General features: G+C 38.8%; 1 protein-coding gene and 1 pseudogene across 2 annotated transcripts in view; one reads left to right on the plus strand and one right to left on the minus strand.

The window, feature by feature from the left end:
- The window catches only part of Zcchc7 (zinc finger CCHC-type containing 7), a 224,956-nt gene that overhangs the window by 126,942 nt on the left and 77,937 nt on the right, over window positions 1-20,077 (plus strand). The window lies entirely within an intron of this gene.
- LOC105943998 overlaps window positions 1-20,077 on the minus strand; it is a 76,880-nt pseudogene that overhangs the window by 54,561 nt on the left and 2,242 nt on the right.

Consider the following 20,077-nt stretch of genomic DNA (forward strand, 5'->3'; position numbering starts at 1 on the left):
ACATTACATGGTACCCACCATTGGAACATACCTTTCAGATTGATTAGTCATAATTTGCTAATTATGAGTTGTGAGTTCTTGTATTTCTTTACAAAAATATACGCCACAGGTGGGTCAGCTTTCTATACTCTTTCACTAGCCAGTGAGTTACAATGGTGGTCCTTACAGTTCGTATGCAGACCTCTGGTAGTCCCTGACTCCCTTTTACAGTCTGCTTCTTCAAGTTAAAGTCTATTTTCCTGACAATATGAAGAAATTATTAGTCTTCTTAACTGTGTTGGCATTTATACTGATGGTTAAAACTGCTGGCTACTTAGTATGAATCAAGGCATTTGTATCATACTGTAGTAGAAATAATAATCTTAATTTCCTACATTGCAATTTATGAAGACAGTTTCACTTAGGAATGTTGTTGATGGAACATTTAGATGAATGTAAGGTCAAATCTGGTGTCGTAAGGTTGTAATGCCCGAACTGTAGAGGCAAGAACATCAAGTGTTTGAGGCCAGCATGGGCTTTATAATACTCTGCCTAAAATTTTTTTAATTAATTTTAAAAGAATTTTATTAAGTTTCAATATACTTAGTACCTTTTTAAACATTCCGTATGATAAAATGGGAGGTATATGTGAAACATATTTCAGTAAGCCAGTATTTTCCATACTTAGAAACTGCAAAAATAAAGTGTTTTGGGGACTGTTGACAATTGGAAATTTGGAGAAAGGTTCAGAGAGCTCTCAAGTGACTTGAAGAAAGCAGGGAAAATAGGAGTTGATAATGAGCGGTTTTCATGTGTTTTAAGACTAAAAATTCTTTTTTGGGGGAAATTTATTGGAGTTGAGAACAGATACCGTGTGGCAGCAGATACGAGAGAACAAGAATCCAGCAATTTTGTATACATCTTGAGTTTTATCATCTGTTTTCAATGCTTCAATGCTGTAGTCAGAAGTTAATCAGTTTGTATGCTTAGGCAGTTGCTTGAATCTTTTCTAAGTCCTGCTTCCTGATGGCTTCCGGACTATATTTTTTAAATTATTTCATTTGCAAGCAGAGAGAGAGAGAATGAATGGGCATGCCAGGTCCCCTAGCTGCTGCAAAGGAATTCCAGATGCATGTACCAGTGTGCATCTAATTTTACTTGGGTATTGTGGAATTAAATGCAGGTTTTTAGGCTTTGCAGTTAAGTTCTTTGCCTGCTAAGCCATCTCTCCAGCTCCTGACTATATTTTGAAAAGCTGTTTCTATCTTGTTTTCATAGTATTTTTTTCTTTATTTTTTTAAAAAATAAATTTGTATTTACTTATTTATTTGAGAGAGAGAAAAAAAATGGGCACGCCAGGGCCTCCAGCCACTGCAAACAAATGCATGCACCTCCTTAGTCATCTGGCTTATATGGGTCTTGGGGAATCAAACCAGGGACTTTGGCTTTGCAGGCGAGCACCTTAACTGCTATGCCATCTTCTCCAGCCTTTTTTTCTTTATTTTTATAAGTGAAAAACCCAAAGTACAAAGTAGGTCAGTTTTAGATTTTGCAACATAAATCTTAAGGAAATTATCACTTGCTGAGTTTGGAATAATATCAAAGAACATTACTTCAAAAACACCTTATTACCTTTTCTAACTGCTTTGGGGTCAGGTTATCTTCATCTTAGAGAAGAAAAAGACTTTCTCTTCAACCCTCAAAGGTTCTTAGTTGGGAATGGATACTTATAACAAGAGGTTGGTAAGGAAAACAGAAGTTTATTTATTAACTGCAGCGTATTTCATGTATTCATGAGAGGCACCCAAGGAATGAGGAATTCTCAAAATGGTGGCTTTGAATTTCAGTTTACATAGAGAGGAAGAATTGGAGTCGGAAGGTTTGGCAAATTGTAGCAAGGCAAATATATACCAGATAAGATAGTCAATTTCTTTGTTGTCATCTTAATGTGTTCACTGCTTAACATTTGTTCTTTCTTGTTAGGTTTACTTGATTTTTGTTTTGTTTGAGATAGGGGTCTCTGTCTTGCACAGACAGACTTCCAACTCCTGGGCTCATGCAGTCCTCCCTCTCCTCCCACATTGTCTCTTCCCTTTCCACTCTCCTTCCTTCCTTCCTTTGACTTTGACTCATATAGTCCAGGCTAGCCTGGAACTTGGTATATACCCCAGGCTGACCTTGAACCTATGATCCTCCTTTTACCTCCTTAGTGCTTGGATTTCCAGGCATGTGTTGTAGCTGTCTTACTGGAGGAATCTAGGTGCAAGGGAACAAACAAAAAGCTGAACTTTTTACCTTTTCTAATGGGAGGCCAGCCCTATGTTAAAGTATTTCTCAGCAGAGCAAGGAAATACAGCTTACATGTCAGTTAAATTCCACAAATTTACTTTTGGAATGGTAAAGGAAATCCCATCTTTGTGATTTTGGTTCAGCAAGTATTTCTTTAATAACTCCTATGTGTAAATTGGTATGCCAAGATCTGTAATATAAGCAAAAATGTAGTTTATTGCCTGGTGGGGGATAACCTGTACACAATTGTGAAGAATACTGACTATAACAAGTATCACTACAGATATGTAGATCGATTCACATCTCTGCCACTAGACTGTAAGCCCTCGATAGATTTTTTTTCTTAGTGTTTATGGTTATATTTTCATGCATCTTTTCTAATTGTTGGTTTTTTTTGTAATTATTTTATGAGAGTGAGGGGGAGGGAATTGGCACAGCAGATCCTCCAGCTACTGTACTCAAACTCCAGATGCTACTTTATTTTTTACTTTACAAGGAGGAATAGTTGTCTATTAGTCTCTCTTACTCAATTTTCTTTAAAAGTGTGTGTCTATGTTAGTGGAAGTAGTAGCAGTGGTACAGCCGCTGGAGCTCCTGCCAACTCCTGTGTTGATTAGTTTACTTCTTTTATGTTTTATTTATTTTTTTATTTTTGTTTATTTTTACTTACTTATTTGAGAGCGACAGACAGAGAGAGAAAGAGGCAGAGAGAGAGAGAGAGAGAGAGAGAATGGACACTCCAGGGCCCCCGCCACTGCAAAGGAACTCCAGACGCGTGTGCCCCCTTGTGCATCTGGCTAACTTGGGTTCTGGGGAGTCTCCTCAAACCGGGGGTCCTTAGGCCTCACAGGCAAGCGTTTAACCACTAAACCATCTCTCCAGCCCTGGTTTACTTCTTGTGACCATATACCTGACAGAAAGTAGCTTCAGGAAAGGAAAGGGTCTGTTCTGGCTTACAGTTTCATGGGATTGTATTCCATCGTGGTGGAGAAGTCATGGCAGCGGGAACAAGAGGCCAGCTGGCCACATTGTATCCCTAGCCAGGAAGCAGGGCCCCAAAACAGGAAGTGAGCCGTGCTCTAAAGCCTCAGGGCCCACCCCAGAGACCCACTTACGTCAAGGCTCTCTCTCCTTAAAGTTCTACAACCTTCCCAAATAGTGCCACCAGTGTGTTCAAACTGGTGGGCCAATGGGGGACATTTTATATTCAACCGTAACATTCACCTTTATCTGCAGAGGTCATATGCCAAGAACCCCAGATGACTGAAACTGAGTTGTACTGAACCTATGTATATTGCAGTATGTTTTATTGTGTTGTTTTTTTTTTTTTATTTGAGTAGGAGCTTATTCTGTTTTGTACTTGTTTGTTTTTTGTGGAAAAATCCTGCTATGTAGCCTATGTTAGCCTTGAACTTTTAATCTTCCTCTCCTGTGTATATAAAGCTTAATTTGTAAATTATGCATAGTAGCAGAAAATAGAGCAACTATTACTATATGAAGTAATGAAAGCTATTTAAAACTTAGGTATTACATTTTATTTATTCATTTATTTATTTGAGAGAAAGATAGAGGGAGAGAGAGAGAGAAAGAATGGGCACACCAGGGCCTCCAGCCACTGCAAATGAACTCCAGATGCATGCGCCTCCTTGTGCATCTCACTTATGTGGGTCTAGGGAATTGAACCAGGGTCTTTTGACTTTGCAGGCAAACGCCTTAACCACTAAGCCATCTTCTCCTGCCCCAAAACTTAGGAATTATTTCTGGAGTTTCTTATTTAATATTTTAGTACGATGATTGGTTATGGGTCACCACAACTACAAATAAGGGACTACTGAATATGCATGAGTAGTAAAGGTATGTCTATGTTGGAGGCATCTTGGGAGGAAAATCAGATAATGGAAAAGACTTTTTGCTTGATTTGATAATAAAATTAAATTGAAAAACAACTTGGAGGTACATGTAGATTTTATAATTAACTTTGAGAGTATTCATGTTTATTTTAATTTTTTTTCTTATCCCTCCCCTTCTCCCTATGGCAGGGTCTCACTCTAGACCACATTGTGTTGGAATCACTGTATATAGTCCAAGCTAGACCTGAACTCATAGCAGTCCTCCAGCCTTGGCCTCTGGAGTACTAAGATTGTAGGTGTGAGCCAACACACCTGGTTATAATTTCCTTATTTGTAAATGATCTATTTCTTCCAAGTTACTTTTTCTGGGTTTTTTTGTTTGTATTGTTTCATGACCTTTTAAAAATATTGGTGCCAGGCATGGTGGCACATGCCTTTAATCCCAGCACTCAGGAGGCAGAGGTAGGAAGATTGCTGTGGGTTCAAGGTCACCCTGAAATTACATAGTTAATTCCAGGTCTACCTCAAAAAAAAATTTGTTTATGAGAGAAAGAGAATGAATGAATGAATGAATGAATGGGCAGACACACCAGACAGCCTCTTGCTGCTCTACATAAACTCTAGATGAATGGGTTACTGTGTGCATCTGCTTTACATGAGTACTAGGGAATTGAACCTAGCCATAAGCTTTACAAGCAAGCTCATTTAACCTCTGGGCTATCTCCCCATCCTGATTATATGGCTTTTGCTTAGGCTTTAATCAAACAGATGATAACCCTTACTTGTTTGCTCATTATTAAATGAAGAGGACTAAGTGACTGACCAAATGCTCAGAGCTTTATGTTGGGTTTCAGGCTTCATTGTGAAAAATTTAGCTGAGTCCATTTTTCAAAGGAACCCCTCATATGAGTATCTTTCAGACTGACTTCTAGGCCAATTAGAGTTTTTTGTTTTGTTTTGTTTTGTTTTGTTTTGTTTTGTTTTGTTTTGTTTTGTTTTCAGGGTAGGGTCTCACTCTCACCCAGGCTGACCTGGAATTCACTATGGAGTGTTAGAGTGGCCTCGAACTCACGGCAGTCCTCCTGCCTCTGCCTCCTGAGTGCTGGGATTAAAGGCGTGTGCCACCACGCCCAGCCAATTAGAGTTCTTCAAAAAAATAAATAAATAAATAAATAAAAGTTTTTCAGATCTTCTTAACAGGTAAAACTATGCCTGGCAGTGTTCTGGGAGCCAAGACAAGGAAGAAGGATGGAAATCCATTTGGTATATGTTTATAAAGTATTCCTAATAGATTGCTTAGTGACCTGGAATTCACTATGTAGTCTCAGGGTGGCCTGAACTCAAGGCGATCCTCCTACCTTTGCCTCCTGAGTGCCGGGATTAAAGGCATGCATTGCCACACCTGGTGAGAACATCTATCTGGCTTTTTAAATCCTTCTCTGCTATTATTTTAGGAAGGTTTGGGAAGGAGTAGCTAGCTATATACATGTTTTATGTAGAGTTCCTGGTCTTCATATACCTCTACAACATTTAGCATGGTGCCTATACATGCAAGATAGAAAATATTTAAACGAATGGTGAGACTAGCTTGTGCTGAAGGCTAAATAAGATATTAATCCATTGTTGAGACTTGAAGGAATATGAATCCTTAAGGAACTGCCATTGGAATTATGCTATAGCATGTACTAAAAGAATATGTATATAAGTTATATAGGAATGTAAAGCAACAAAGGATTATTTTTTGATGAGAAAAAGGAAGGAAGGGAACCTGATGTCCTTTGAGTTAGGTCTTGAGGCATGGACAGAAATTTGCTATTCAAGCAAAGCAAAAGAATCTGAAGTAAGTAGTAAAGTAGAATGAGGGTAGTAGAATGCAGCATGTTTCCAATAAAGATTAAGAGATGGCTCAGCAGTAAAGGCTTTTGCCAACAAAGCCTTATGACCCAAGTTTGATTTCCCAGTACCCACATAAAGGCAGTGCACAAAGTGGCACATGCATCTGGAGTCTGAATGCAGTGTCTAGAGGCCCTGGCATCCCTATACTTATTCTCTCTGGCTTCCTCTTTCTCCCTATCTCTTGAATGAATGAACGAATGATTTAAAAAAATTATTTTGCAGGAAAGTGTTTGGTTGATTCTAAATTTTATGTTCTAGGAATATCTGATTAGAACTCTTCTCCATTGCTTTGAACAGTTTGTTTTCTTTTTATTCTTTTATTTGCAAGCAGAGAGAGAGAATGGGCACACCAGGGCCTCCTGTTGTTATGGGGTCTGGTGTCATACAAGTAAAACCATTGACTCACAGAATGTGAGGCAAAGTTTTACTGGGTAAAAAGGGAGAAAAAAAAAGAAATCTGGTGCATCAGGTCTGCATCCCAGAGATCATGATGTCAAGATGTAGCGCTGAGCTGTTCAGAGTGTCAGCTTTTATTGGAAATAAGCACATGATGTTTATAATGAAAACAGGATTGGGAGTTAAACCACACAATGACATACTGTTAAACAAGGGGGTGTATCACAAAAAGTCTGAAGGTTATATATGTCACATACGCAGAACTGAGTCAAGAAACATTCTGTGCTATGTAATCACAAAGATTTTTAGAAACAAAGAGATACAGGGAGGTCATGATACATTGCACAGAGCAATCATCCCATTCCATAGGTAACAGTAAAACACCTGCTTTGCACAGAGGGATCATCCCATTTCTTAGTTAACAGTAAACACCTGCATTGCATAGAGGAATCATCCAGTTTCTTTCACATTCCATTTTCTACTGTCACTGCAAAGGAACTTAGATACATGAGCCGCTTTGTGCATCTGGCTTTCCGTGGGTGCTGGCAAATTGAACTTGGGTTTTGGGGGAAAATGCCTTAAACACTGATCCATATCTCCAATCCTGCGTAGTTCATTTTCATCATGACTGTAAGCTGTATCATTTATTTCTCTGACCCTCAATTTCCTCCTTTACATGTTTAATGAGGATCACATAAAACAATGCAAAGATAATGTGTGAGTCAAGATGTTTCTTTTCCAGTAGAATAAAGAGGCATTTCTTTTTTTTTTTGGTTTTTCAAGGTAGGGTCTCACTCTAGCCCAAGCTTCCCTGGAATTCACTATGAAGTCTCAGGGTGGCCTTGAACTCACGGCAATCCTCCTACCTCTACCTCCCAAGTGCTGGGATTAAAGGCGTGCGCCATCACGCCCGGCAAGAGGCATTTCAAATGACATCAAAAATGCAATTTAATGGCTAAGAGCTAGAGGGATGGTTCAGCCAGTAAGGTGCTCTCTGTGCAAGCATAAAGACCCCAGATTGGTCCCCCAGAACCCACATAAATGCCTAAAGGGCAAAGCAGCTCACTTTGGCTGACTTGGAAGATAGATGGTTGGCTGGCTGGCTGAATATCACGGAAAGGAATACATGATTATTTTGAGAATTTGTAGATATTTTGGTAGTAATGTAGATTAGAGTGAACATAAAGAATCATGTTTAAGAACATATGTTGTCAAGGTCAAGGTTACAGTTTTGGTGAGCACAGTATGAAAGTGAGAATAAAGAAAGGTAGCCAGAGGACAAAACAGATAGGTGTAGATGTCTGTTGGTTGGCATAGATAAAGAGTTTTGCTATATGTGATAATGTCATTTTGTACATTATATAGCAAATAACGCTGAGGCAAGCCCAACAAACTGGCCTCTTTTTTTTTATGCCAAAGAGAATGAATTGGCACACAAGGGCCTCCAGCACTGTAATCAAACTTCAGGCGCATGTGCCAGCTTGTGTGCATGTGTGACCTTGCACACTTGCATCACCTTGTGCATCTGGCTTATGTGGCATCTGAAGAGTAGAACATGGGACCTTAGGCTTCACAGGTAAACGCCTTAACCATCAAGCCATCTCTCCAGCCCTAATCATGCTCTTTTTTTTTTTTTTTTTTCCTTTTTTAGAGAGAAAGAAAAAAAAATTGTGTGCCAGGGCGTCAGCCATTGCAATTAAACTCCAGATGCTTTTGGCATCTGGCTTACAAGGGTTCTGGAGAGAGATCACACAGAGGTCTTTAGGCTTCACTGGCAAGCCCCTTAACTGCTAAGACATCTCCCCAGCCCCATGCTTTTTTAAAGAGAAAGACATATGTGTCACTTCATGTGTCTGGATACTGGGGAATCCTGGCTGTCAAAACATTGTTTTATTTTCTTTGTTTTCAAGGCAGGGTCTTACTTTAGCTCAGACTGACCTGAAATGCACTCTGTACCCCCAGGGTGTCCTTGAACTCACAACCATCCTCCTCCTTCAGCCTCCCTGTCAGTCCTTAGTGCTGAGATGAAAGGTATGCACCACCACACAAGTGAGTAATCACTGACCCATCTCTCCACCCCAATTCTGATTATTTTTTTTTTATTTTTATGAATTTATTTAAGAACAACAAGGAAAGCCGGGCGTGGTGGCGCACGCCTTTAATCCCAGCACTCGGGAGGCAGAGGTAGGAGGATCGCCATGAGTTCGAGGCCACCCTGAGACTACATAGTGAATTCCAGGTCAGCCTGAGCCAGAGTGAGACCCTGCCTTGAAAAACCAAAAAAAAAAAAAAAAAAAAAAAGAACAACAAGGAAAGAGAATGGGTGTGCCAGGGCCTTCAGCCACTGCAAATGAACTCCAGACATGTGCGTTCCCTTGTGCATCTGGCAAACATGGGTCCTGGGGAATCAAGCCTTGAACTGTACTCTTTAGGCTTCACAGGCAAGAGCTTAACTGCTAAGCCATCTCTCCAACCCTTGATTATTTTTTTAATGTTTTTTTTTTTTTATTGACATCTTCCATAATTGTAAACAATATCACATGGTAATTCCCTCCTCCCACTTTCCCCTTTGAAACTCCATTCTCCATCATATCCCCTCCCCCTGTCAATCAGTCTCTCTTTTATTTTGATGTCATGTTTCCTCCTATTATGATGGTCTTATGTAGGTAGTGTCAGGCACTGTAGGGTCATGGATATCCAGGCCATTTTGTGTCTGGAGGAGCACACTGTAAGGAGTCCTACCATTTCTTTGGCTGTTACATTCTTTCTGTCACCTCTTCCACAATGGGCCCTGAGCCTTGGAAGGTGTGATAGAGATATTTCAGTGCTGAGCATGCCTCTGTTACGTCTTCTCAGCACCATAGTGCCTTCTGAGTCATCCCAAGGTCACTGCCATCTTAAAAGAGAAGCTTCTGTATCCAAAAGTGAGAGTAGCATTAATATATGGGTATGAACATTAAGAGAAGTACTTATTGGGCAGTTTGGTGAGCCTAGTACATACATTTAGCCAGACACCAGCAGACATTACACCCCTAGGGCTTATGACCACCACTGTTACAAGTTTTCAGTATCAGGATGTATTCCTTCCCATGGAGCAGGCCTCTAGTCAAATTAGAGGGCAGTTGGTTTCCCCCATAACAGATGTGCCACTATTGCACCCATTGGCTCATTTGGCCTGGCTGGCCAAAGATGAGGCTTGAAGTGTCTACTGTTGAGACACTTCCCTGCTGGTTCCCCCCCCCCCCCCATTGAACTGTATACAGCATGGCTTTTTCCAGCTTTCTGTCAGCTGGTCTACATGGAGGTTTTCAGCTCACTTCCAGCAGGATTTCTCAGTGACCTTGCAGCCCGAGTATGTGGAATCTTCAGCAACAGGGCCTCAGCAATGTCCTATAATGTTTTGGGGGCATCAGGGACCTCCCTGGCCAACAACTCAATGGAAGGTATCCCATCCATGGCACGTAAAGTTTTCTAGTAACAATGTATGGTTTTTGAGTGTTCCGTTGTCCAAAAAAGTAAGTTTCCATATGACTTATTTATATCCTCTTAGATTTTGACTAGCCTTCTGTCCATATTTCATTTACTTAATCTCTTCCCCTGACCTCACTTAGGCCTTTTCAACCCCATTAATCTGTTCTTCTAATTACATGTATACAATGCAGTGCAACAGCACACAAGAGACTAATCACTAAGCCATCTCACCAGCCCAATTTTGAGTATTTTTTAAAGGTTTTTTAAAATTTTTATCTTTTTGCTCATTTTTATTTATTTATTTGAGAGCGACAGACAGAGAGAGAAAGAGGCAGAGAGAGAGAAAATGGGCATGCCAGGGCCTCCAGCCACCGGAAATGAATTCCAATCTTGCGCCTCTCCTTGTGCATCTGGCTAAAATGGGTCCTGGGGAAATCAAGCCTCAAACTGCAGTCCTTAGACTTTACAGGCAAGTACTTAACTGCTAAGCTATCTCTCCAGCCCTTTTAAAGTTTTTTTTTTTTTTAATATTTTTATCTGAGGGAAAGAGGGACAAAGGGAGGAATGTCAGGCAGGTATATAGATAGATATCAATAGAGATAATTGGTGTGCTAGAGCCTTCAGTTGCTACAAACAAACTCTAGACACATGTGCCACATTGTCCATCTGTCTTACGTAGGCCCTTGATAATTAAACCTGGGTCCTTTGGCTTGGCTGGCAAATGCCTTAACCACTAAGCAATCCAGCCCAATTTTTATTCTTTTTAATCATCCAATGTTATTTCAATATTTCCTCTGCCATAACTTGGAAGCCATAGAAGAAACCAAATGGCCTTTTGTTAACTATGTTATTAAAAATTTCTTGATGTGTCTTTACTGGGTTATCTTCATTTCTAAGGAATAATAGTGTCTTTCTCATTAAAAGTTTGTCTAAAGCTCAAGACAAAATCCTCTTCTACAAATGCAAGAGTTTTTTTATTTTTTTAATTAATTTCTTGGGCTGGAGAGATGGCTTAGCAATTAAGACATTTGCCTATGAAGCCTAAGGACCCAGGTTTGTTTACCCAGAACCCATGACCAGGTGCACAAGGTGGTGCTTGCATCTGGAGTTCGTTTACAATAGCTAAAGGCCCTGGCTTGCCCATTCTCTCTATATATATTTCTGCCTCTATCTCTCTTTTTCCCTCTCTCAAATAAATACATTTAATTTCTTTTTGTAAGTTTGTAATTTGCATTGTTAAAATGGATAACATTTAAAACAGTGTAAGTTACACATACCCAAATTGACACTTTGCCATTTCTTTGCTGCCTGGAGTATACTTTTTTATATTGTACACTGAGGCTATCACTGAAGTAGGATTGCATCTACTGCTTTTATTCTTTCCTTATCCTGTTATCCTTGGACAGAGATACACGTCATAATCTCTTAACTGTTGTGATGTTTTGCTATGTCAGATGATCAGAATATTGATTGTTTCTGTCCTCAGGGTAGACTTATGGGCCCTCGGGCATTCAGAACTTCTGGGTTGGTTGCCTTTAATTGAAAGTACCCTCATCATTTTCCCCTAATGTGTTATGCAAACATCATTATATTTGAGCCCTATGACATAAAAAGGGCTTGGAAGTAACATTTTATACCTCAAATTAAAAACTCAAAAGGAAATGAAATGCTATTTAAATAATTACTGTTTATGTATCTATTAAATCATTGTCTTTGTTCTTAATGTTTTCTTGTGATTTTATTTACAATAAACATCTAATCAGCTAATGATACACTGATGCAGGTAACTTTTAAGAGACTTACAGTCCAGTAACTTTTCTCTTGGTTTTATTAATAAAAACCAGAGTTGACAGTAAGTGAGAGTTAAAGAAATGTCCCGCCACATGTAATGGTGCACACTTGTAATAATTCTGAAGGTGGAGGCAGGAGGATTGCAGGGTCCAGGCCAGCCTGTGCTCTATAGAGTCTGTCTTGAAAAAGAGAGAGAAAGAAAGGGAGGAGTGGAGATGAATGAGAGGGGAGAAGAGAAAGGAAAAGAGAAAAGAAGAGAGGAAAAGAGAAGCAAAAGGAAGAGGGGAAGTAAAGAAAGAAGGGAACATTATTTAACCAGAAGCTCCAATTATTTCTCCTAAAATAAGGAAACCATACTGTCTACATAATCTAACTTTTAAAAAAATGTCAGCTGTTTATCATATTTTGGATAACAACAATCTAGTTCTGTTTATAATTCAGATGACAATAGAAAGTTTAAATTCACACTAACATACAGCTCATAAATAGCATATTTCAAAGACATTTGTAATCTGCCAGATGTGCTAACACACGCTTTAATCCCAGCACTGCAGAGGCTAAGGAATGAGGATCACAGTGAACTCCAGGTCAGCCTAGGCTAGAGTGAGTCCCTACCTCAAAAAAAACAAAAAAAAAGGTATGTGTAATCCAAGAGAAATACTGAATTTTTAAATGGATTAGTAGGAGTTTGTGTCCCCCAACCCCCATAAATCCTTTGGTATGTGACACACTACATTCAGTTGCATTTATTGTATATGTGTGGATTCATTTTGATAAAGAGCTTAGACAACTGAAAATTAACAAACTGTAAATAGTTTGTATTGATTTGTGTCTGGTATGTGTGGTATTTGTGTATGATGTATGCATGTGTTTGTGTTGAGATGCGCGTCACCTGTGCACATATGTGCAGCGTCCTGAGGAAGATGTCAGGTATCCTTTTTCTCTTGGCTGCCTGATTTTCTTGAGACCAACTCTCAAACTGAACTGGATCTCATGCCATTTTTCCATTAGACTGGCTGACCAGCAAGGCCCAGCTATATGGTCACACCTGGCTTTCCATGGGTGCTGGTTATCAAACTCAGGTCCTCATGCTTGTGCAGCAAGCGCTCTTAGTCACTGAACCATTTTCCTCGTCCCCAGAAGTAGTTACTTACAAAATGCTCTGTAATGAGAACAGATAGTGAATATAGATTTTTCATCATAATGACTGCAGTTGCTAGCCTTGAATACTCACATTTATCTGAGAAGTACAAGAACTTTAGTATCATCTTAATTTACAAGTTCTTGTTTGTATATCCCAAATATTTCCTACTAGTTATTTGTTATACTAACGGGTACTATTATACCTTTGTGATTTTGAATTTTTAATGGCAATATCTCCTTCATTAATTGAGTGTGGAAAATCTAGCCATAGCATCCCCTAAATGTCAATGAAAGGGATTCACATCTTTTATGAGTTCAGTCAAAGCTGCAGTGGTGAGCTGCCCTCTCCTGGTCATCAGTGCCATCCAGAATTCCCAATGGGTCCTTAGGAAAATCAGACATGTGGGCAAATCAATAGATGTGTTAATTGTTTTAAATACCAACATTATCCTACTTTGTGACTCAACTATAAAGCTCTGTAACTCCTTTTATCTCTAACAAAAATAAACAACAGAAGAAATGGGCCTTCTTTTCTCTCATGCATCATCATTTATTGCACCCATTTTTTCAGTTTAACAGGTACAGTTTGTGCTTTTTTATGTTTACTAACGTCTTACAATTTACTCTGAAGATGTTCCTTAGTATGTTTATGTCTCTAGGAGGAAAATAGGTTTTCAGAGTTAGCTGATGTAGGTGGATTACCCAAGGTGTTCTATTCATAGAAGGTATTTCTTACATATTTTATTTAAAATTGTGTATGAAATATTCTCCACTCCTGCTCCTAATTTCATGAGTTAACTAATGGTTCTTCTTAAATCCAGTTCTTATAGACTCTGATATTATGGGCCTATATAGAGTTAATCTCAGTTATGGTGTTTAACAAAACCAGTACTAGAATATTGATAAGAAGTTATCTTATACTTTTACTTCCTTATTGAAAATAGTAGATTAACCCTCCTTTTTTATCACGAGATCCTCTTGTTTTTTATATGAAGGATATAAAAAACCCTGTATTTTTTCCAATAAAATGTATAGCTTGTTGATTATTATTTCTATTAAGATTCATAGAAAACCTGTTATGACTTTATTTATGAAGTTCATCTACATTTTTAAAACTTAGTATGTCAGATTCTTTACTAAGGAAAGATACTAATATACATCCTCCTAACCATCCTACTGTTGAGATACAAAGACTTGAAAACTTGAATCGTTTATTAGGTATTTTATCTTTCAAGTAGCTTACGTAATGATTTTTTACTTGGCAAATTTTATTGCATATTAGAAATTGCAATGAACAAGTCTATAGGTAGAAAAACTATTTAGGATTTTTAGAATATTTTTGTCCTGAATAAGGTAGAATATTTTCCTGCATTCAGGGTGAAACAGAAAACTCAGTTGGTTGGTTTTAAAGTTTAATTTATTTATTTATTTGAGAGAGAGAAAAGGGCAGATAGAGAAAGAGTGAAAATGGGTACATCAGTGCCTTTAGCCACTGCAAACTCCATCCAGACATATGCACCAAATTGTACCTCTGGCTTCTGTGGATACTTGAGAATCAAACCTCGGTCCTTAGGCTTCTCAGGTAGGCGCCTTAACCACTAAGCCATCTCTCCAGCCCTCAAGTGTAATTCATAAATTTGGAAAACTTCAAAGTTTAGAGAAGAAAATATTCACAACAGGGACTGGACATGTGCCACTCACCTGTAATAAATCTGTTTTATTTATGGATAGCTAAGGCCTGCCTTGAATTTCATTGCCATGGATAAATAAGACCTTATGACTCCACCAACCTCCTCCCCCCCCCCCCCCCCGGCAGTTTCACACTAGCCCAAGCAGACCTGGAACTCACAACAGTCTCCTATCTGAGCCTCCTGAATGCTGGGATTAAAGTTGGGTGCCACTGAACCAGGCCTGAAGACTTCTTAATTTGATGTATGCCTGATGCTTGGTAGTAATAAAATCACTGCCATTGGTGATGAAAATATTTATTACTTTTAACACCTGTTTTTGAGCCACTATTTCACTTACTAGCCATGTGGCAAACTTGCCCAGTTTTTCCATTATAAAATGGATATAATACTAATTCCATGCTGGATAATCATGAAGATTAACTAGAGAGTTAAAAGTAAAATAAGCATTTTAAACTATTAAATGATAAACATTGTAAAATGGTATTCTTACCAAATTAAGATACATCTAATTTTTTAAATTTACCAAAGGATTAAAAGGTATTAAATTCATATTAAACCAGACTTGATTTTTCTTCTCATAATCACATAGTTATATATTTCTGTGTCAAACCTGTATATTGATAAAGATTTTAACATGCCATTTTTAGTGGAGGGCAGTCACTTGTGTAATTTTTATGCAACCCCCACTGCATTCTCTATTGTCTGTTGCATGCAGATCAAAGCAGGATTTAAATATTCAAATATTTTTCCTCATTAAATCTTGCTTCCCTGACTTATTCCAAGCTGTAGAGGACTAGAAATGGAATTATTCAGTGAGTTAGTTTTTATTACACCCCCCCTTTTTTTTTTTACCTGATGTTTCTTGATGTGTTTCTTATTACAAGATAGAGGTAGCACCATGAAAATCAAACAGTAACCGGGCCTCGGAATTCCTTTTATTGATTAGGAACCCTCCATATTGTATGCTATTTTTTCTAGTCATCTCCTGGCAGTTAGACTTGAACTCTCATCGGAGAGGGGGAAATGTCCTATAAAAAGCTGTAGGTTTGAGGCATCAGACCAGGTTCTTCTAATGTTTAAGACTTACTTCATGCCAACATAGAACTTTTCAGATTGTATTTCTGCATTTATGCATGTCTATAGCAGTGGAGGTTGCAGGATAAATTTGGTAGCCTAGGAAACCTATATCCCATCAGGAGAGAAAACAGATGTTTCTCCTCCTGGTAAGGAACTGCAGCTATCCATTTAGCAATTATGAATCTCTTCCCTAGACAATACTCTTGAGACAGGAGTCTTTGAGCAGGCAGGAGCAAGAACCACATGACTCTTTTTTAACTGCATGAGACTGAATCCTCTTACACTTGTCTCCTCCCTTTTCATGTCTTTAGTTCTAAAATACATACATACATATATATAGTGTATGGTAAACACCAGTACCACTTTAAATCATACTTTATAGGACTAAACCAGGTTCTTACTAGGATCAATAAATAGAAGACCTTGTCAAAAATAATGAAATGGAGCCGGGTGTGGTGGCACATGCCTTTAATCCCAGCACTCAGGAGGCAGGAGGTAAAAGGATTGCTGTGAGTTCAAGGCCACCCTGAGACTACATAGTGAAATCCAGGTCAGCCTGGACCAGAGTGAGACCTTACCTGGAAAAAAAGAAAGGAAAAGCAAAGAAAAGAAATGGGGAAGGGGGGCTATAAGAGAAAGTGGAGGGGATTAGGATCAGAATGCATTATAAAAACATTTTTAAATAATGAAAAAAATGCCTCAGTACACCTGTATCCCCCGAATCATCAGTTCTTTCTAGTTGTGTTCTTAACATGTTCTGATTTTAAATGGAAATGATAGGTGTTTCCTTCCCTCCAAAATGTGTCATGCATGGTGGCATACACTTTCAGTCCCAATACTCAGGAGACTGAGGTAGGAGGATCTCTGAATTGAAGGCCAGCTTGAAATTATAGAGTTGAGTTCCAGGGCAGTCTAGGCTAGACTGAGACCTTGCTTCGAAAAACAATATTATCCAAGTATATATATATATATTGTTGAAAAGGTTCATAAAGAATACTGGTAATCTTTGTCCCTTCCTCTTGCTGTCACTCTTAACCTCTTTCCTAGAAAAAAACAAAAATACTCTGTTGCCATATCACTTATCTCTCTTCATTTCCCTCTACATTTCTATATAACTCACCTTTCCTAAAACTGAAGTCGTGTCATGGCTTGCCTCTTTTCAAAGTCATGCCCATTGCCTATAAAATTAATTATAGCCTAGGGCTGGAGAAATGGCTTAGCAGTTAAGGTGCTTGTCTATGAAGCCTAAGGACCCATGTCCAACTCTGAGTCCCATGTAAGCCAGAAGCAAAAGGTGGTGAATGCATCTGGAGTTCGATTACAGTAGCTGGAGGCCTTGGCACACCAATTTTCTCTGTCTGTCTGTCTGTCGTCTCTCTCTCTCCCTCCCTCCGTCCCTCCCCCCCCCCTCTGTCCGGCTCTCTCTCGCTTAAAAATAAAAGTCCAGTTCATTAGACTTGTCTAAAAGATAAAATTTAAAAAATTATTATAGCCTATTTGACCTACAATTGAAGCTCCTTTCGATGAGATCAGGTATGTTCAGGGTGGTATGGCCATAGACTGAAGCCCCTTAGTAATCTTATTTTAGATATTTTTCTAGTTTTTATACCATATTACTCATTCTCATGAGCCAAACGAAATTATTTACTCTTCCATACTTGACTGCCTCTTTATTTAGCCTCACGTTTCCTCCCCACTCCCCAAAAAAGTTTTAACCATAATCCCACCTCTACTTCCAGCAATCTGGTAACACACACTTTTTTTTTTTTGGTTCATTATTTATTTATTTATTTATTTGAGAGCGACAGACATAGAGAGAAAGACACATAGAGGGAAAGAGAGAGAATGGGCGCGCCAGGGCTTCCAGCCACTGCAAACGAACTCCAGACGCGTGCGCCCCCTCGTGCATCTGGCTAACGTGGGACCTGGGGAACCGAGCCTCGAACCGGGATCCTTAGGCTTCACAGGCAAGTGCTTAACCGCTAAGCCATCTCTCCAGCCCTAACACACACTTTTTAAACTATAAAAATATAACTATCACTGCATTTTTATAATTTATCCAAGAAAACAAAAATTGTCTTCCCAAATACAGAGTTTCTTATGTAGTTTCATTCCCATGTTTAAGAAGATTCTGCTTAGGTATTATTACATGGAAGCCGGGCATAGTGGCGCACGCCTTTAATCCCAGCACTGGGGGGCGGGGGGGAGGACAGAGGTGGGAGGATCACCGTGAGTTCAAGGCCGCTCTTGAGACTATGTAGTGAATTCCAGGTCAGCCTGGACTTCCTCAAAAAAAACAAAAAATGGAAAAAAAAAATGAAGCTGTGATTGTTTCTTTGTTAAAGAAAGTTAAACCAGTCAGTCTAAATCTAGAAGAACTTACAATACAATTAGATTACTGTACTGGAAAGCTTTAAAAAAAATCATCAGGAGTCGGTAGCTAATGCATTATAGTGGGGGGGGGGCAAAATTGAACTTACGGTGTTATTGTTGTCTTTTTGACACTCAGCATGTTGTTAATACTTGACTCAGTTTCATCTGTCAGGTGTTCTTTGGAAGCTAACGTTGCTTTTCTCATTTTCATATTCTCTTCCCCTGTGCTTGTCTCTCTCTTCTTTCTCCTTATTCTCTTCTCTCTTCCCTCTTCTCTCTTTCTCTCTCTCTGTCTCTCTATCTCTGATTTCAGCCCAAGGCCTCATGCATACTAGACAAATTAACCCACACAACTTCTCAGCATACTGAATTTTTGGTAAATCAGCTCAATTTTGTTCTATGTACATTTGTCAAAACAACATAATTGAGCTACAGCTATTATGAGAATATAGTTCATGGGATCTCTACATTTAATTCATCTTTTCAGCTGTACTTTCAAGAAGGTTTGGGAGCTGGGCCATATGCCTCATTAATCTTGTATATGTCTTGGTTGTGATAGTTATGACATCAATGACTATGACGATTATGTGATCTGAGGAGTTACATTGGTTCTTAGAAGCACAATCATTAATGTGACATGACTCTTAGTACCTTACTAGTCAAAACAAATACCTCTAGAATAGCCCTATATTTTCTTCTCTATCCCTGGAGTCTAATAGTTCCTCTTGATGGAAATGGTCTTACCTTTAGGTGTGTCACTTTGATCTCTGACTTAATTCGAAAGCTTCCCAAAGCAGGATCTGTTTTAGATGTTTGGATGTCTACAGTTAGCCTAAAATTTAATATGTAGCATACTTAGTGTGAGATGCTTATGAAAGCCCTTCATATCTCTAAAATACTTTGAACACAACAGGCCATTATTGTAAAACAGTACAAAGTGTTGAAAGATGAGATTTTACTCATTCACTTTTCTGTACCTGACCAAGAAAGCATGCAGATTGCAGACCCATCAAATGTTTATTTGCAAAGAAACAGTGTAGTAAATTTCGAAAATTATGAAGGCCCTCTTGAGTTTTATACTACTTATATATTTAAAAACCAAAACATTTCCAGTATTTCCAAAGCTTGGTCTATTGTCTTTTTTATTTATTTATTCGCAAGAGTAAGAAGCAGAGAGAGTGAGTATGGACAGTCTAGAGCCTCTTGGCACTGTATACAAACTCCAGATATATATGCCACTTTGTGCATCTGGCTTTATTTATGCGAGTACTAAGGAATCAAACCTGGGCTGTGAGGCTTTGCAAGCACTAATCCATCTCTCCAACCCTCTTGCCATAATCATAAAATTTTCATTGTCACTTCTGGTGTTCATTTCAGAATGATTGTTATTAAGCTTAAAGCCAAAAGATACAGGAGAATTCGCTAGTTGAAATGGTGAGGTGAGTAGTCTTACTGATGGGAAGGACAGTGGCTTGTTTGCTATACTGAAGAAAGGCCAGTGCAGCTTGAGAGTAGAGTGAAAGAGAGTGCATGGGCTAGAAAAGGTACAAAAGCAAGAAAAGATCGGAAATTGTAGACATCGACGTTGTTAAGATTTTTAATCTTTGCCAGTTGGAAACTACTGAAGTATATGAAGCAGTGGTTAGAAGATTAGATATGCATTTTGAAGGAAAAAAAAACACAAAACACTGAGCTGTAGGCTGAATGGTCACAGGAATTATAGTAGAGTCAGACCAATTGTGAGGCTGCTAGAACAGTTTCAGGAATGACATTTATCTTGGATAGACAGTGAGGTAGCCCTGATGGGAAAATGAATTTGTTAAAACTACTGAAACTAAAATTAATGGAACTCAGTAAAGAAGTCTTTGCATCCGATGAGGAAGAAGGCAAAACAGCAAGAATTCTGATTGGGCAGTACGTATGTGGTTATGAAATGGTGAGAGGGACTGTTTTTAGGAAGATGAATTTGGCTGTGAGCATGTTGAGTTTGAGTCAGTTGGTTTTCAAGGAGTGGCCAGCTTTTCTCATTGTTGTTGTTGTTTTGTTTTGTTTTTGTTTGTTTTTTAAAGATATCGTCTATCTCTAGCCCAGATTGACCTGGAATTCACTAGTCTCAGGGTG

The sequence above is a fragment of the Jaculus jaculus genome, chromosome 1, assembly GCF_020740685.1.
Source record: "Jaculus jaculus isolate mJacJac1 chromosome 1, mJacJac1.mat.Y.cur, whole genome shotgun sequence".
In the NCBI taxonomy this organism is placed as follows: domain Eukaryota; kingdom Metazoa; phylum Chordata; class Mammalia; order Rodentia; family Dipodidae; genus Jaculus; species Jaculus jaculus.